Here is a 15,589-nt window from a genome sequence, read left to right on the forward strand (position 1 = left end):
TGGAGACATGGCTACATCTATAACAAAAACAATATTTAAGACTGTCCCTAATATTGTGTGGTAAAAATAAAAACTGATGTATACTGTCCCTAGTTAGGCTAAATCCAGACAATAATCTGTAATATGCACAATACCAATGTATCCCTAATATACTAGCAAAACAAATTCATGGGATGAACTAGATGTATTCATATAATAACAGTGCTGCTGACTAAAAAAACACAAAAATGACAAAATATAAAAATAAAAGTAAAAAGAGCCCAAGACAACAAAACCATAAAAATAGTCCAATATAGATATACACTTTTTCTGATAAGTAAAGAAACTTTCCATCACTGACACAACTTTTTTTTTACTAATGCCCTGGTATATCTGTCCATAGTGTACATTGCACCGTGTAATGTACTATTTCAATTAAAAAGGTGTATGATCCAGAGTTCATGTTACAGTATGTTTGATCTTAGAAGTGGGAGAGTAGGATCAAGACTGAATAGCCTCTATAGATATCAATAAAAAAATTCTTGAATATTTCTTGCAGCGCATACTGTAATACTCAAGGTGTTTTTCAATATTTTAAGATATTTTAAATGTGTTCAAACAACAAAGTATGCTATCAACCCTGAGACAGAGCATGTAAGTATACAAGTAATATAAGTAATATATACATCCATTGTAGAAATGTATTACTGTTTCTGAAAAGCAGAGATACATAAAGTGTTGGCCAGGAATTAAAAAAATAATAATTATACATCACTTATCCAATTTAATAATACAAGGTTCCAGGACCTCTTAACTAAGGTCTCTTCTTCTGACTTGTTAGTGTTAAATATAGTATTGTCTGTTTGTGATCTTTAGTACCCTAATTATCTACTTGTCACATGTCCCATATGTTCCATTTCTACGTCATATTGTATGTAGCCCTAGTAAGAAATGGGGCTATAGTTCTATCCTCCTCCTGTGTGTAAACTCTGCTAAGGGCAGATTGCCAGGAGTTGACATGGGTTTCCCACGCTTATGACACTGGGTTGTGTGAGTGAAGGTAGGTCATGTGACCCTGTGTCCAATCAAGAGACGCAGGGGCGGTGCCTACTGGAGGTTACATAAAGCAGTGTCACTTCCTATTTAGAGTTAGAGGAGTGAGAGTGAAGTTGGAGTGTGAAGTGTTAGTGAGTTAGGAGCAGAGGAGTGATCAGCTCATGAGTAGAGCTGATCTAGCTATAGTTAGTGAGGTGGACCAAGTACCTCTCACCCTGCTTAGGGGGTGAGGGAAGAGCTAGCCCCACTCTGGATGCCCGTAGGATCCAGAGTGGAGGCAGGACCATCACAAGAGAGAACAGTAGTGGACTGTGCATCACTGTACCTGTCGGCTGCTGCTGCTGCCCAGAGAATAAAGAGTCTGCTGCATTTAAAGAGAACCTTGTGTGAGACTGGAATCTCTCATCCCTGTGGGGAATCTCTGTGGTAAGGATTCCACCCCGCATTCCTGGGGCTTACTATAGATGGAGGTGCTGCACCATTGAACCAGAACGAAGGCATCCACTCCAGTAACCTGTTCATGTTATCCCCCATGTCATCGCGGGAGACTCAGGCCCTCCTGTTGCCAGCAGGTATGCACCACACAGAGACACCTAGCCAGGCCCCAGAACACCTTAGGGGACCCGATCTGCGATTGGGAGGGGGAAGAGGGTCTAGATGTACATCAGGCAAAATAACTTAATGTTTGCGTACCAAGGATTCTCATTATGGCAGCCTGGCTCTGCAACATTAATCGGAAGTGAGAGTCTAGATACATTATTGTGTGTGGTTTTTGCTCACAACCATCCCTTGACTAAGAAGACACATATTCTGAAGGCTTATGTAAAAGTGGTAACACTGCTCTGTTATTGGTTTTTGGTAAAATATTTCAGATGTATGTAGCCCCCTGTGTGGTTTGGGCTATAGGTCTGCCCTCCTCCTGGCAGTAATACCTGCGTAAGAGCAGGTTTTTCCAGGAGCAATCATGGGTTTTCCCCACTTCATGCAGTGCCGTGAGTCAGTGAAGGCAATGTCATTAGGCTCTGTGTCCAATTAGAGACACAGGGGTGGTGCCTGCTGGGGCTTGCTTAAGGTACTGCCATTTCCTATTTAGTCAGTCTGTCCCTACCGTGAGAGGGGCAAGGTTACCCAGACCAAGCTGCCAGGGCTCTGGCAGGCTTGAGGCCTCCCTACGGGGGGGGTTTGGGTACCAATACCTCCTATCCTACCAGAGGATAGGGGAAGAGCTGGAACCTCTCTCGGTGCCCTTGACTGGGAGTTGTGTTCAGGGACATCCTAAAGGAGAAAGCCTGCTGTGTGATCTGTGCTGCTGAATAGAGGAAGATCAAATAAAGAGCCACTGCATTTTACCTATACCTCCTGCCTGAGATTGAAGTATATTGGGAGGAGGGGAACAAGATCTTTTGCAGATACTTCACCCCATACATCTGGGGGCTGCACAAGATGGAGGTGCTGCACCTGTAAGTAAGATTGTGGCACAACCCCAGACGCCTGACCTGTTCATCCCCTATACCATCATGTGGGAAACTCAGGCCCCCCTGTTGCCAGCAGGTATGCACCACCCTAAGACATGTAGCTGGAGCAGTATATTCCCTAGGAGACCCTATGTGAGATGGGGGGGGAGGTGGGAGGGGGAATAAGGATTACATGTATATTGAAGCATTTCTTTCTTCATACTTTACCCTGCTCTCACAGCTCCACCTCAGCCCAATCCCACATACAGTACTTCTTCCCCAACACCAACTCATTCAATTAACAAGCAGCTATCTGAAACACGCCAACCTTCTTATCCCCTGTACCCTATGTTTCCACTTATCCTTCCTTAGGGGAGATTGTAAGTTCCTTAGGACAGGGCCCTCCTGACCTACTGCAACACTGTATGTTATGTTTAATATTTTGTTGTTCTTGCCCTCCAACCCTATTGCACTGCGCTACGGAAAATGTTGGCGCATTATAAATAAATGATGATAATAAAAATGTGAGGAGGGTTTTTGCTATTTCATTATACAAAGCCAAACAAGTCCCATATACAAGCAGTTTACCTACAATTGTTGAGTATGTGGTAATAATACATTCAATTTTCAATCAAATGTTTTTATAATGGTTACTTTCACTTTAAATATTGAATGCTTTCTTGTGTGACACATTTGCAGATTTGATGTGTAAGACCCATTGCTTCTCGGCGCCCTGCTTTTCGGCGATCCGCCGATACGGCAGTACCGAGAAGGGGGCTGCCATGTCTGCGCATGCGCAGAACGGGCCGGTCCGATGTCGCGCATGTGCAGAACGGGCCGGTCCAGGGTTGCGCATGTGCAGAATGTTTTTTTTTGCCGATGTTGAACGGCGCATTGCCGGTCTGCGCATGCGCACATAATGAAAATCGCCGGTTCCGCTTTTCACACATGGCTTCTCCATTTTGGCTTTATTTTTGTTAAATAAATCATGACTCGGTGCAATATGTCATGTGTTGTTGTTCATCTGAGGTTGTATTTACCTAATTTTTAGACCTGCTAAGGAACAGATGATTGTTATTACAGTATGTCCTGATTTGTAAAACCATGCAATTCAAAGAGGGTGTACTTTCTTTTTCACATGACTGTATATTATCTTTTACTGTGCATGCTATGTCTTGTATATAATCTATACCCTGTTCACTTATGTAACTATGTGTAGCCCCCTTTCCCCTGTGTCTAGGGTGACTACGTGTGGTGCGTTACTTGATTGGCTCAAAGGAGGCCTGATCTTCCGCTGCAGGAAGCCTGGGATATGTATGATGAAAGCGCCTCCACCTGGGAGGGATCCAAGCACAATTGGATAACCCCTGCCCAGGAACACACAGTAGAGAAATGATATGCACACAGTGATAACAGATTATCTTTACTGGTAACACAACTAATAACACATATTATACAGGCCTCGCACGGCTTTGCCCTCACAGTGCCCCACCATGCAACCACCACCTTATACACCCTGGTGTGGATTCCCCAAAAGTACTGAGGTGCCCTAGGCACCTAACCACCTGGTGTCCACAGGAGCCAAACCCACCCAAAAGCGTGTGGTAGCGCTACCCACAGAATGTGTGTATGATCTTTGGTGCACATGTAGGGCGTGATACCTGCCGGGTGCTCCAACACCCGGGTACGCCAACTGATGACAAGACCAGTCTGATCCCACGTCGTCGTCGTTAGCCAATGCATCCGCCTCTGCATGGGGTGACCTCCCGCTGGAGTGTCTCACCTTTAAGAGAGTCTCTAACTTGTGGTGGTGGTCTGGTCCCAGACCACAGGCCGCACGTCACTGCACGGCGTCTTTGCTGTGTCCCTGACACCATTGGGCTAATGGGGAAATGTCTCTATCTGAGGGGCCTTTCCCTATCGCCCCCACAAGCTTATGGAGAGTCAGGGCCTAGCTGGGGTGTGAAGGAGGCCTCTAGGCCTAGTCTCAGGACCACTGGCACCTGAAACTCTACCTTACCCTCTTCTATCCAGCTCCCAACTGAAGCGTGGATGCCAGCGCTCCAAATGTATCTTTATCTCAGCAGAAGAATCCTGCCACGATATTGGCTGTGCTTGCCCCTGTGACTCGCAGCCCCTGTGGCTGCTGGGAACTGTAGTTCCCCTGCGGAGCTTAACATGTAATGTCCGTCGCTATTCTAGTGCACTGCACATGCGCCCCACTCTAGTAATGGCTGCTGCAACTCTGAGGCCATGGCGCATGCGCAAGCCTTGCACTGCGCATGCACGGCTTCAAAGATGGCGGCCCCCGCTTGTCAGGTACACCGCGAACAGATTGCCAGCCCACCTGACTGCCCGCAGCTCCTGCAGCCTCCTTGACTTACCGTGTGCACCAGCATGCCTCCGCTGCCAGCCTCAGCGGAGGTAAGGGGAGTCACAGGGGGGCCAGAGGGGACCTGGCTACATATGTATTGTAACAATGTATTATTTGTCATCTTAACGCTATGCCCAGGACTTACTTGAAAATGAGAGGTAACTCTCAATGTATTACTTCCTGGTAAAACATTTTATAAATAATATTAAAACAACTTATTTGTCCTACTTTTTATATCTTTCTCATAAGGATAGTAGTAAACATAAATGCTTACTTGATAAAGTCACCCTATTATTTAAAAATAATCAAAATAAAAAGTACTATGTGCCCATTCTCAAGACGACTAATTTAACCATACTTTTGTAGATAGCAAATATGACATGCAGTACCCAGCTGGCTGAGAGTCAAGTCAAGATCAAAGAGGCTACTGTATCAGTGTTTATAGAAAGAATAATGGATAGGAAAGAGTGAGTTATGGATTTCTTTTCCCTTACACACCCAAGGTGTGCGATGAACTGTAAATCTTGAGTGAAGCTTTATGAGATCATCACAGACCAAGGATTAGTATAACAAGTCCATAAACATAGAACTCCCTAGTCTTTTGTTCTTGCTAATTATTGATGCAAGAATTAGCTGTGTTCTACTTCTGTTTAGCACTGCAATGGAAAAGAGGAGTTCAGACTAGTCACACAGCTTCCACCAATGTGGGCATGTTCTAGAAGCAGTTTGATGTTTTCACTCCACTACTAAATAAATATAGAAACACAGCAACAGTTTTTAACCTGTAAAAATAGGAAATGTTATTTAACTCTTAACATGCCTGAGGATCCTTCAATGTATTGCTTTACAGACTTCTTTGGTGCTAGTGCGGTTATTGGCACCATGACCATCCAGAACTTTGATCTCTGGCAGTGCACACAACCTAAATAATAGCATCCATTCTTGGCAGGGAAGATGTGGCGTTGCTGAGGAGGAAAGCTATAGGACTGAACGTTTATGCATCACACACTTTAATCACAAATTAAATTATGAAGTACATATTCAATTATTATTATTTTTTAAACAAATAAGCTTTGTTGAAAATGTAATCCATGGTAGTTGATTTGAAAATAAACTTTTTTTGTAGTTATTGGTCCTCTCTACCCTTAAAAAGTTAAAAATGTGTTTTCCTTGCTTCTTGAAAATGCATCCCTTGACATTCCCTGGGGTCCAGTTCTTTGACTTTCCAAGCTGAAGAAAGCCCCTCTGAAAATTCTTACTGCCTAGGTGTAACATCATGGCAGACAGAATTAGATGAAGCATGTGTCAACTTCCAATTGCTGGGGGTTCAAGACCAAACAATGCCATTTTAATAGAAAGACACAGATTTTTATCTAGATTTATTTAGAGTGAGACTCTATGGATGTCTGTGGGACTGCTGACAATCAATGAAACTGATCAGTGACAATCAGTAAAAGTGACCGCAATTCAGCAGGATATTTCTGTATGAAGCATTCTAGTCTGGCAATGTGTCTCCTCCTAGTTGGGAGGAGGAGTCAATGCACAGTAAAGATGAGACAAGCAGGGGATTCAGGGAGAGGATGTATACTAAAGGTCAATATTGCTGCGTTCAATTTTGGCTTTATAAAAAATAAAGTGTTGTGGCGATATTTTTTTATTTATAAACGGAGAATAATTATTTCATATAGCGCTTTTCTTCCAATGGGTTTCAAAGTGCTTCACAATTACAGTATAGTGCATGTAGGGTTCCCAGGTGGCTTCTCCAAAAATACTGGACCCAATGGTGAAAGGTGAGACACGCGCGAGAATCGCTGGTGGTGAAGAATGTTATTTATAAATGACCTGACGGTTACGTAATTTTTTTCTAAATTTCACTACAAATATTCACCAATTTGCACCAATTTATATTCTGTTTCGTAAGAAGTCTGGATGCAAATTGGTGCATACTTGGAGTGACATTTAGAACAAATTACATAATTGTCAGATCATTTATAAATAACTGACCTGCAGTCATACAGGCCCATAACGAGCAATACTGATCTTAATGCTCCTCTCCCACAAATTCCAAGATTGTTGCACCCCTCCTCATCCTCTCACCCCCACTCATCCTCTCTCACCCCTCATCCTCTTTCATCCCTCATCCTCACCCCTCATCCTCTCACCCCACTCCCCTCCTCCTCTTACCCCTCTCCCCCTCTCACCCCACCCACTCTCACCCCCTCCTCCTCTCACCCCCTCCCCTCCTCCTCTCACCCCCACCCCTCTTCCTATCTCACCCCTACCCTCCTCTCTCACCCACCCTTCGCCTCCTCTCACTCCCCCACTCCTCCTATCACCCCCCTCCTCACTCACCCCCCTCCCCTCCTCTCACCTCACCCCCCCTCCCCTCCTCCTCTCTCACCCCCCTCCTCCTCTCTCACCCCCTCCTCCTCTCTCACCCCCTCTCCCCTCCTCCTCTCTCACCCCTTCTCCCCTCCTCCTCTCTCACCCCTTCTCCCCTCCTCCTCTCTCACCCCCTCTCCCCTCCTCCTCTCTCACCCCCTCTCCCCCCCTCCTCTCTCACCCCCTCTCCCCTCCTCCTCTCTCATCCCCACAGGACAGCCACAAAAAACACACACACCAGGACAAAACAGAACAAATACACACAGGAGACACACCCCCAGGCTTCTACCACCTCCATCCTGATTGGCTGCATTACACAGCAGCAGCCAATCAGGATGGAGGAAGCTGCCCAGCCCCCTAGCAGCAGCAGCCCTGCTCTACCACTTCTCGGGGGAAATCCCTCGATTCCTGCCGCCCGCCGGCAGGTCACTATGTCCAGAGAAGTAATACCGGACACATACATGTCCGGTATTATCTCTCATTTTTTACCGGACAGAGTAACCAAATACCAGGCAGTTCGGTTCCATACCGGACACCTGGCAACCCTAAGTGCGCGGCTTGCAGCACATAGGAGTTTTTCTACAAACACCGGCTGGACAGTAATAATCATCTAATTTATATACACCAAAAATTGTTAATGTAATGTAAAATAGCCCTAGTCATACAAATAGGCGATAACTCATACAAATCGTTCCTAGCACTGCAATTGTGGAGAGGTGGGCATGCTCGTATTTAGGCATAGGCCTGGGCCTGTAGCAATATTTGTGTGTGCGTTTGGGGGGGATTGCTGCAGTTACAGAACTCCCGCGCTCTTCTCCACAATAATTAAACTGATTGCCGGGGGAGAGCATGGGGCCTCAGTAAAGCTCTCTTACCTCCTCCTGCAGCGTCGCTATGTCAAATGACGCCTTAACAACATGTGGCGACACATTGCCATGTCAAAGTTGTCGGGACACTGCAAGAGAAGGAGGCCAGGGAGAGAAAATGTTAAGTGACTGTGGCGTCCTATGCAAAGTAGGACAAGACCTGAAAGTAGGGTAACCAGATTTTGAAAATGAAAAACCGGGACAAATAAAAAAAATTATTAATACAACAAATTACATTATTAAAAAATGAACATTATAATTATATTTATCTAATAGTGTCACCATTGATGCTGTATTATTCATTCTACCTCTTCCATTTCTCTCTCTACCTTCTCCCCCATTCCCTCTATCCCTCCCCCATTTTCTCTCACCCGACCAGTCTCTCTCCCTTCCCTCCCCCCCGTTTTCTCTCCCTTCCTCCCCCATTCTCTCCCTTCCCTCCCCTCATTCTCTCCCCATCCCCCATTCACTCTCTCTTCCTCCGCTCCTCCATTTTCTCTCTCTCAATCCCCTCCTCTATTCTCTCTCCCCGTCCATTCTCGCTACCCCAAATTCTCTCTCTGATCTGCACAGACACACAGCCACTGACCTGTGCAGACACTCACACAGCCACTGATCTTCACAGACAGACCTGCACAGCCACTGACCGCACAGCCACTGACACAGACCCTGCACAGCCAGTGACACTGACACTGCACAGACCCTGACCCTGCACAGACACACACTGACCCTGACACCTTGACCCTGCACAGACACACACTGACCCTGACACACTGACCCTGAACAGACACACACTGACACTGACCCTGCACTGAGACACTGACACACTGACCCTGCACTGAGACACTGACACACTGACCCTGCACTGAGACACTGACCCTGCACAGACACACACTGACACTGACCCTGCAATGAGACACACTGACACTGACCCTGCACTGAGACACTGACACTGTACTGAGACACTGACCCTGACACACTAACCCTGCACTGAGACTGACCATGCACTGAGACACTGACTCTGCACTGACACCAGCTCTGAGGAGCAGCTGCAGGGGGCGGGGGGTGGTGTGTGTGTCCTACCTTTCACTGTGGAGCTGGGTTTGGGGGGGGGGGCATCTTGGTTGGGGGCAAAGCCACCTCACTTCCGGTTCTCACTGCTGAGGCTTCACTATCACTAACCCTGCCCCAACCCTCTGCAGCAGCAGTCAGACCGGCCTCTGCTCTCCTCCTTGCATTCTTGCTCTCTGGTGCCCCCACCTTCTCTGGTCAAAGCTAGGACAGCCACAAAAAAAACGGGACATTTTAAAGTATGTCGGGCCGCCGGGACAGACCTTAACAAACCGGGATTGTCCCGGCTAAACCGGGACATCTGGTCACCCTACCTGAAAGGGTGCTTCTAAAGTATTGAGGAGTTAATAGATATCATATCCACTTGTAATGATGAATTCAACCATGTAAATAGGCAGAACGGACCCTGAGGTATAATAAATGCAAAGTTCTTAATACGGCTCTATATTGTGTGGTGTGCAACTGATGATTCCGTCACTGAATAAACACAGGGAGCCCATCTTGAGAAGGGAGGGAAACTAAATAGCGTGGAGAGTGTATGATGATCCTGGGTACGTAAACTCGCCAATCATATGGTGAATCCCCACAGTGAACACTTTCCTCCACCTACTACCCCTAGCATACTCCCACAAGCCAAAACACCACACTGGCTCATAAATCAGAGAAATGCAGGTGAGAGGTAGATACTCACACACCTCTTATCTGTCCGTTTCGCATGCATGAGTCCATCCCGATTGGTAGTAGTATCCGGTAATGAAGAGCAAGGTTGGAGCACTGCAAAAAAAGCTGGACAGGACGCGGGACTAGATAAAGTTATTTAATAAGCATAATGCCAAAAAGGAACAATACAGGTCAATCCTCTGACGCATTTCGTGCCACGCGGGGCACTTTATCAAAGAATAACCTATGTGGCGTCCTATGGACAGCAAAATTCTAAAACCAGCCCTGGGGGTGGGAGATGTCACGATTCTCCACAAAACCCTAATTCAAATAATTATTTAACCCTCTGATACCTGAGGCTACCAATGCATTGCAAATGAATACTTTCAGGTACCAAAGGCGTTAACATACAACATAAACATGCTACAAAGAAAACAGAAAAGCATAACATTCATATGTGCAAATATATTAAGCCTTTTAGTAGTTCAAGTGGCAAGCTAGTCATATGTTATACAGTGTTAATACTGCTTATTTTTATCATCTATTCTTGGTTAGCTTGTCCTATCTTGCTCATGTATATAATGGCCATGATATTGATGGGCAAGATAGTGTGACATAACACCAGCCCTGGGATAAATGAGAAAAATTAGCTATATTTTTTGACATAGTCCGATATTGTCAGGTATTGGAGTTTACTGAGTAATACTGTATGTGAATAAATAGTTTGGGGTTAATTACTCCTTTGCCTTGCACATTTCCATATGCTGTCACATACATGCTTGCCCACATGTTGGATATATGTGCGTGCGTGCGAGAAAGGAGCTTATCACAAACTGGCCACCCGGTTGTCTCTCACCCCTTCACCGGACACAGGCCAAAAATTCTGACACGACACTCAAGATTATGCTGCCATTACCAGGATTTATTTAAGGTCTTTCATGTAATGAGCCCATTGGCCTCTTTGTTCAACAAACGCAGAATGCCGCAGCATCGGGCATTCTGTATCGCGACCACGTGACCTTCCGGCACATCGCAAGCACGTGACCTCCGCTGAACGATCACGTAATCGTGGTCTCACTGATGAGGAGTCCTCGTCCATTCCAATCCAATCGCATTCAGTGCTTCAATGTAGCACAGGATCCAATCTCCCTGTTAAAGGTCATGGCGCAGCCACTATATCAAGGGGCTCCTGGAGTGTCAGTCCCCATGATGTGGTGGCTTCATCATGGAGCGCTCAAAGGGTTAAAAAGTGCTTAAAAACTAAATTAAAACTCATGTTTAACTTATCTGGTTTATATAGTTTGTGTCTTTTTGTATAGTACAGTAGCTACAGTATTAAGATAGACAACAGTAAAAAAAAAAAAACTTTCGTTTTTACTAAGAGAGCATAATGTTTGTAATTTCCCCTCATAGGAAATAAGCGTTTTGCAGGCGAAAACAGTTATCATACTGTATAGTACACTTTCCAAGGAAAATAAATAACTAAAAGCCGCTGAATGTGTTGTTATACATGCAACATTTCCTCCCTGGTAGTCGGCAGCTTTGGCTTGCCCCCAATGATGTCACTGACTCTAAATGCTACACACCTGTGACGTCACTAGTCTCACCCACTCCCTGCCCATTGTATAGCACACAGTGCCTCCATGGAGCTCCCTCCTGAGTCTAGCAGACAGGTCTAAGGCTGCGTCCCCGCTGGCGCTGACCATGCTCATGCTTGAGAGCGGTGACGTCACCAACTCTCAAAGCATGAGCGCAGGGTGTCCTGCCTAATTTTGCATGCGGGAGCGGGGGGCATGGATCGGGGCTATTTGTGTGTGTTTCTTTGTGTGAGTGTGTGGCTGTGTGTGTGTGGCTGTGTTCTGTGTGCACTTACATCTGCTGAGTGCGTTTCAAAGTCAAATTTTGTTGTCTCCCCAAGCGCCGAGCGTATGTGCCTGTGCACGAGCGCGCGCACGCTGCGTGAGCGGGGACGTCCGAATTTACATTACAACAAGCAACCTCGGCAAGCACCACGCGCTCACTGCCAGCAGGGACGCAGCCTAATCTGTCATTTGGAGATTGATTAGACCAACCTCGCAGCCTCAGGGAGGAGTGTGGAGAGTGAGATTTATTGTTTTTTCACACTCTGCAGGCAAGCGGGAGAAGGCGGAGAGAGACTCCCGTCCAAATCGAGACAGATTGCATATATGATATATTTATAGAGAGTACTTTTCCTATGCTTAACCGATAATTTTTTTCTAGGGACTTCTGCTTCACATTGACAGGATAAGGGTTTTATAAATGTAACAGCTTTTCCCCCACCCTCTGGGAGATGACACTATTACAGGGTGTCAGGTGCTGGTTACCTGATGGTTCACAGAAGCTCTGAGGTTCCGCCGTTGTTAATGGGAATGACAGGACAGGCTTTTGGGGTGCTAGCTGGTTCTCTCTCACGGGTGCGGCGCCTCCATCTCTTGCAGGCTCCAGGTGTTCTGGAGACAATCCCTTCAGGAGAACCCTCTGCTACTCCCCCTGATAGATTGCAGTCTCAGGAATGAGTATATTTTATAAAACAGGAATGGCTTTATTGTCCAAACTCACAGGATACAGCTTTTATCTGATTCCCTTGTATCTTCCTTCCTCCAGATGGTCACTGGAATCAACCCTGGGGCTTGAGGCCTCCAGAGTTCATCTTGATCTTTTCCTTCACACCCTGGCAGAATGAGGGGTATAGTCCCCACTCCCACTCCCCTAAGGGAGGGGATGGAAGGAGGTCAGAGCCCTGCACACACACTTCCTGGGACTCTCTCAGGGGAGGGAACACTGACTAAATTTGCATGTGTAGCCCCTTAAGTACCCCGGGGGAGGGGCCAAGGTCTGAGCTCTTGATTGAGCAGAACACAGACCCTAGTTCCACCTCTCCCTGTCACTCAAGAAGGCTGCTTACTGCAGGGGAAAACCAGGATTGGGCCTAACACTGGCTGCCCTGATACCAGGGTTTAAGTGTTAGGGAGGGTAGATTAGTAGCCAAAACCAGACATGGCTCCTTAAAGAAAGACAATAATAAATTAAGGAAAGCATCCACAAGACTCCAAAGCGGACGTTCAATGGCGATTTGGTGTATATAGAATAAGGCCTTAACCTCTATAGGTTGGTACTTAACTTCTGAATATTTAACTAAAGGAGAAAAAGAAGAAGAAACTGTCAGACGTTCTAAAAGTGCTATTGTGAATTTTTTAATTTTTTTTCATTAACAAAATCATATTTACATTAAGTAAAAGTTAATGTACCTTTAGGTTGCCCCACATAGCTCACATGGGATCCCTGTGATGACCAAATGATTTTTTTTGTTACCAGCCTCATTTTCTGAGGAATCCTTTGCTATTTCTTTAACAGCCAGACAATCCCCTTGCACTTGATCTCCAAGTTGTGACAGCGAATCTAGGTTAATACCCACATATTTCTTTATTTGTTTCACCGGCAGCTTATCTGAAAAAAGAACACAATGTTTTTTTTTGTTTTTTTTTAGTAATTCACATTTAAAGCCAAACAGGTTGTAGGAAGAGTATCACTGTATTCCCAGCTTACTGGAGGTACTTAACCTGGCTACCTGGGGAGCAGTGCAGTATTTTGCATGTGTGACCAGCAGCAGAGAGGATGAAAGACTCTGTACATAGGAACTGTATGATGCATCACCCTTTAAAACTAAACGTAGCTTAATTGAAATACCTTAAACCAGACACAAATATAAAGGTGGTGGTAAAGCCGCAGCGCAATTTATTCAACTATCATAGCAATACATAACTCAAACCATTTCATCACTATTTTAACCTGTCGCCTTCCAGCCCGAGAATCATATTTCATAACTAACAATGGCTCTACCTCCCAGCCAGGAACGCCAATTACCATCGCAACCAAACCAACAGTGTAACCATTCCTTAGCCCATGCTCAGAAAGAAACCACCAACAATAAGGAACCCTTTTCCAACCTTGTGCTGCGACAAATAAGCCACCTTTTAAATTTGTATTTTTTAAAAATAAATATAACCATACATTAACAGCAGGCAGGGGAGGGGAGGGTGGGAATCGCGACCCAGTCTTCTTCACACGTGAGTCTGAAGTTAACCGCTCACCTCCCAGGCAGAGAAACATATTTCATAAATAATAATGGCTCGGCCTCCGAGCCAGGAATCTAAATTACTATCACAATCAAGCACACGATTTAAACATTCCTGAGACCATGCTATGAAATAACGTAATTTTTTTTTTTTTTTAATAAATATAACATATAAACATATACATTAACAGCAGGTAGTGGAGAGAAGGCTGGGAATCTTGATCCAGTCTTCTTCACAGGTGAGTGATAATAACTTGCCTGTCATTTTTTTTCTGTCTCCAGATTCCCGCCCAAATTTGACTCCTCTCTGCCTACTACTCCTCAGCCAATGATCTGACCCTTAGCCTACCAACACACCTTCAACCAATTGCTAACCACCTGCCTTCTTGCTACCTGGTAACAATCTGCACCTTTCCCGCCTAATTCACCAGCTTTTCATTAACCAATCACCTTTCGGCCCCTTTGACTGAGGTAAATTAGGGGTCATCCCCAGGCCCATGTCGCCCTATGGGTAATTGCCTCTGGGACTCTCATATTGTCTGCTACTGTATGTTGCTGCAAGTTATCTACCAGGTCTAGTGTTAACACAGAACATGACAGCTGGGGAAAGACGAAGCAGTCAAAAAACAAATAGCGTAACATATGTTGGTGATAACAAATGAAAACATGTACGACACATTTACCATTTTGAAGGCTGTTTTCACTAAACTAACACATTTTCACTGAGTTAGAATATAACTTCCTCCATGCTAATATCTTCACGTAATAATCTGAATAGGTTTTGTTTCCGTATACATGGTTATTATGCATACGCCATAAGTTTGAATCACCAAGTATCTGTGTTATTTTTATTGTACTGTATTGAATACAGTCTAAATAACAACAGCATTGAATTTCCACATTTTGTTTAGATTTTATACAAACGAAATAGGCATAGCTTGTATCAGGCCTAACTGGCTGCACTTGCTTTACTCTCACAGGGTCACTGGAAGGATAATGTGGCTGCTAGCAAATTCGGTGGAAGCAAGTCAATGAATAACAAGAACATTACTATGATATGCAACATTCTTGTTATTCATTGGCTCAGGCCACATTATGTTCCTAGTCATGATGGGACCTGTGGAAGTTAAACAGAGACCGTTAGGGTCCTGTAATCCAGTTAAAGCAACAGTCCCCTCAGAAGCTTACATGAGTTTAACTCATATACGGTTAGTAATTTGCTCCCTGAGCATGTTCTGCATTTGTGTTTAAAATCACAATCTCTACCATCTGGTTACCACGGTAACCTTTAGCCTGAGCTGGGCTGTAGGGAGAGCTCCATTTTAAGCTCTCAGACACTTAATATTTAAAACACTTATGTCTCTGGAGCATCAGATTTAAAAAATAGAAACGGTGTTGAAAAGGCAAGAAGAGATCTCTTACAATAAGCAAAACAAATAAATGCAAAGAAATGGTGATCAGCACAGACTGCTGCGTTAAATCAGCCATAAATGAGGATTGGGGATGGCTGCTTTAACTCTTTTGCTGCCACTGGGGAAAGCAATGTGTTGCTGGCCCCTCTGCCATCAAATTGAAATAACGTGATATGGTTAATAAGTTAGTTTGGTTGATGCACACACTTAACTAGTACACGATAGACTGCTGTAGATGA

General features: G+C 45.0%; 1 protein-coding gene across 20 annotated transcripts in view; it reads left to right on the forward strand.

Moving 5' to 3' along the window:
• Positions 1-15,589, forward strand: part of DMD (dystrophin) — a 2,761,517-nt gene that overhangs the window by 2,583,831 nt on the left and 162,097 nt on the right. The window lies entirely within an intron of this gene.

This window comes from Ascaphus truei, chromosome 3 (assembly GCF_040206685.1).
Source record: "Ascaphus truei isolate aAscTru1 chromosome 3, aAscTru1.hap1, whole genome shotgun sequence".
Classification (NCBI taxonomy): Eukaryota; Metazoa; Chordata; class Amphibia; order Anura; family Ascaphidae; genus Ascaphus; species Ascaphus truei.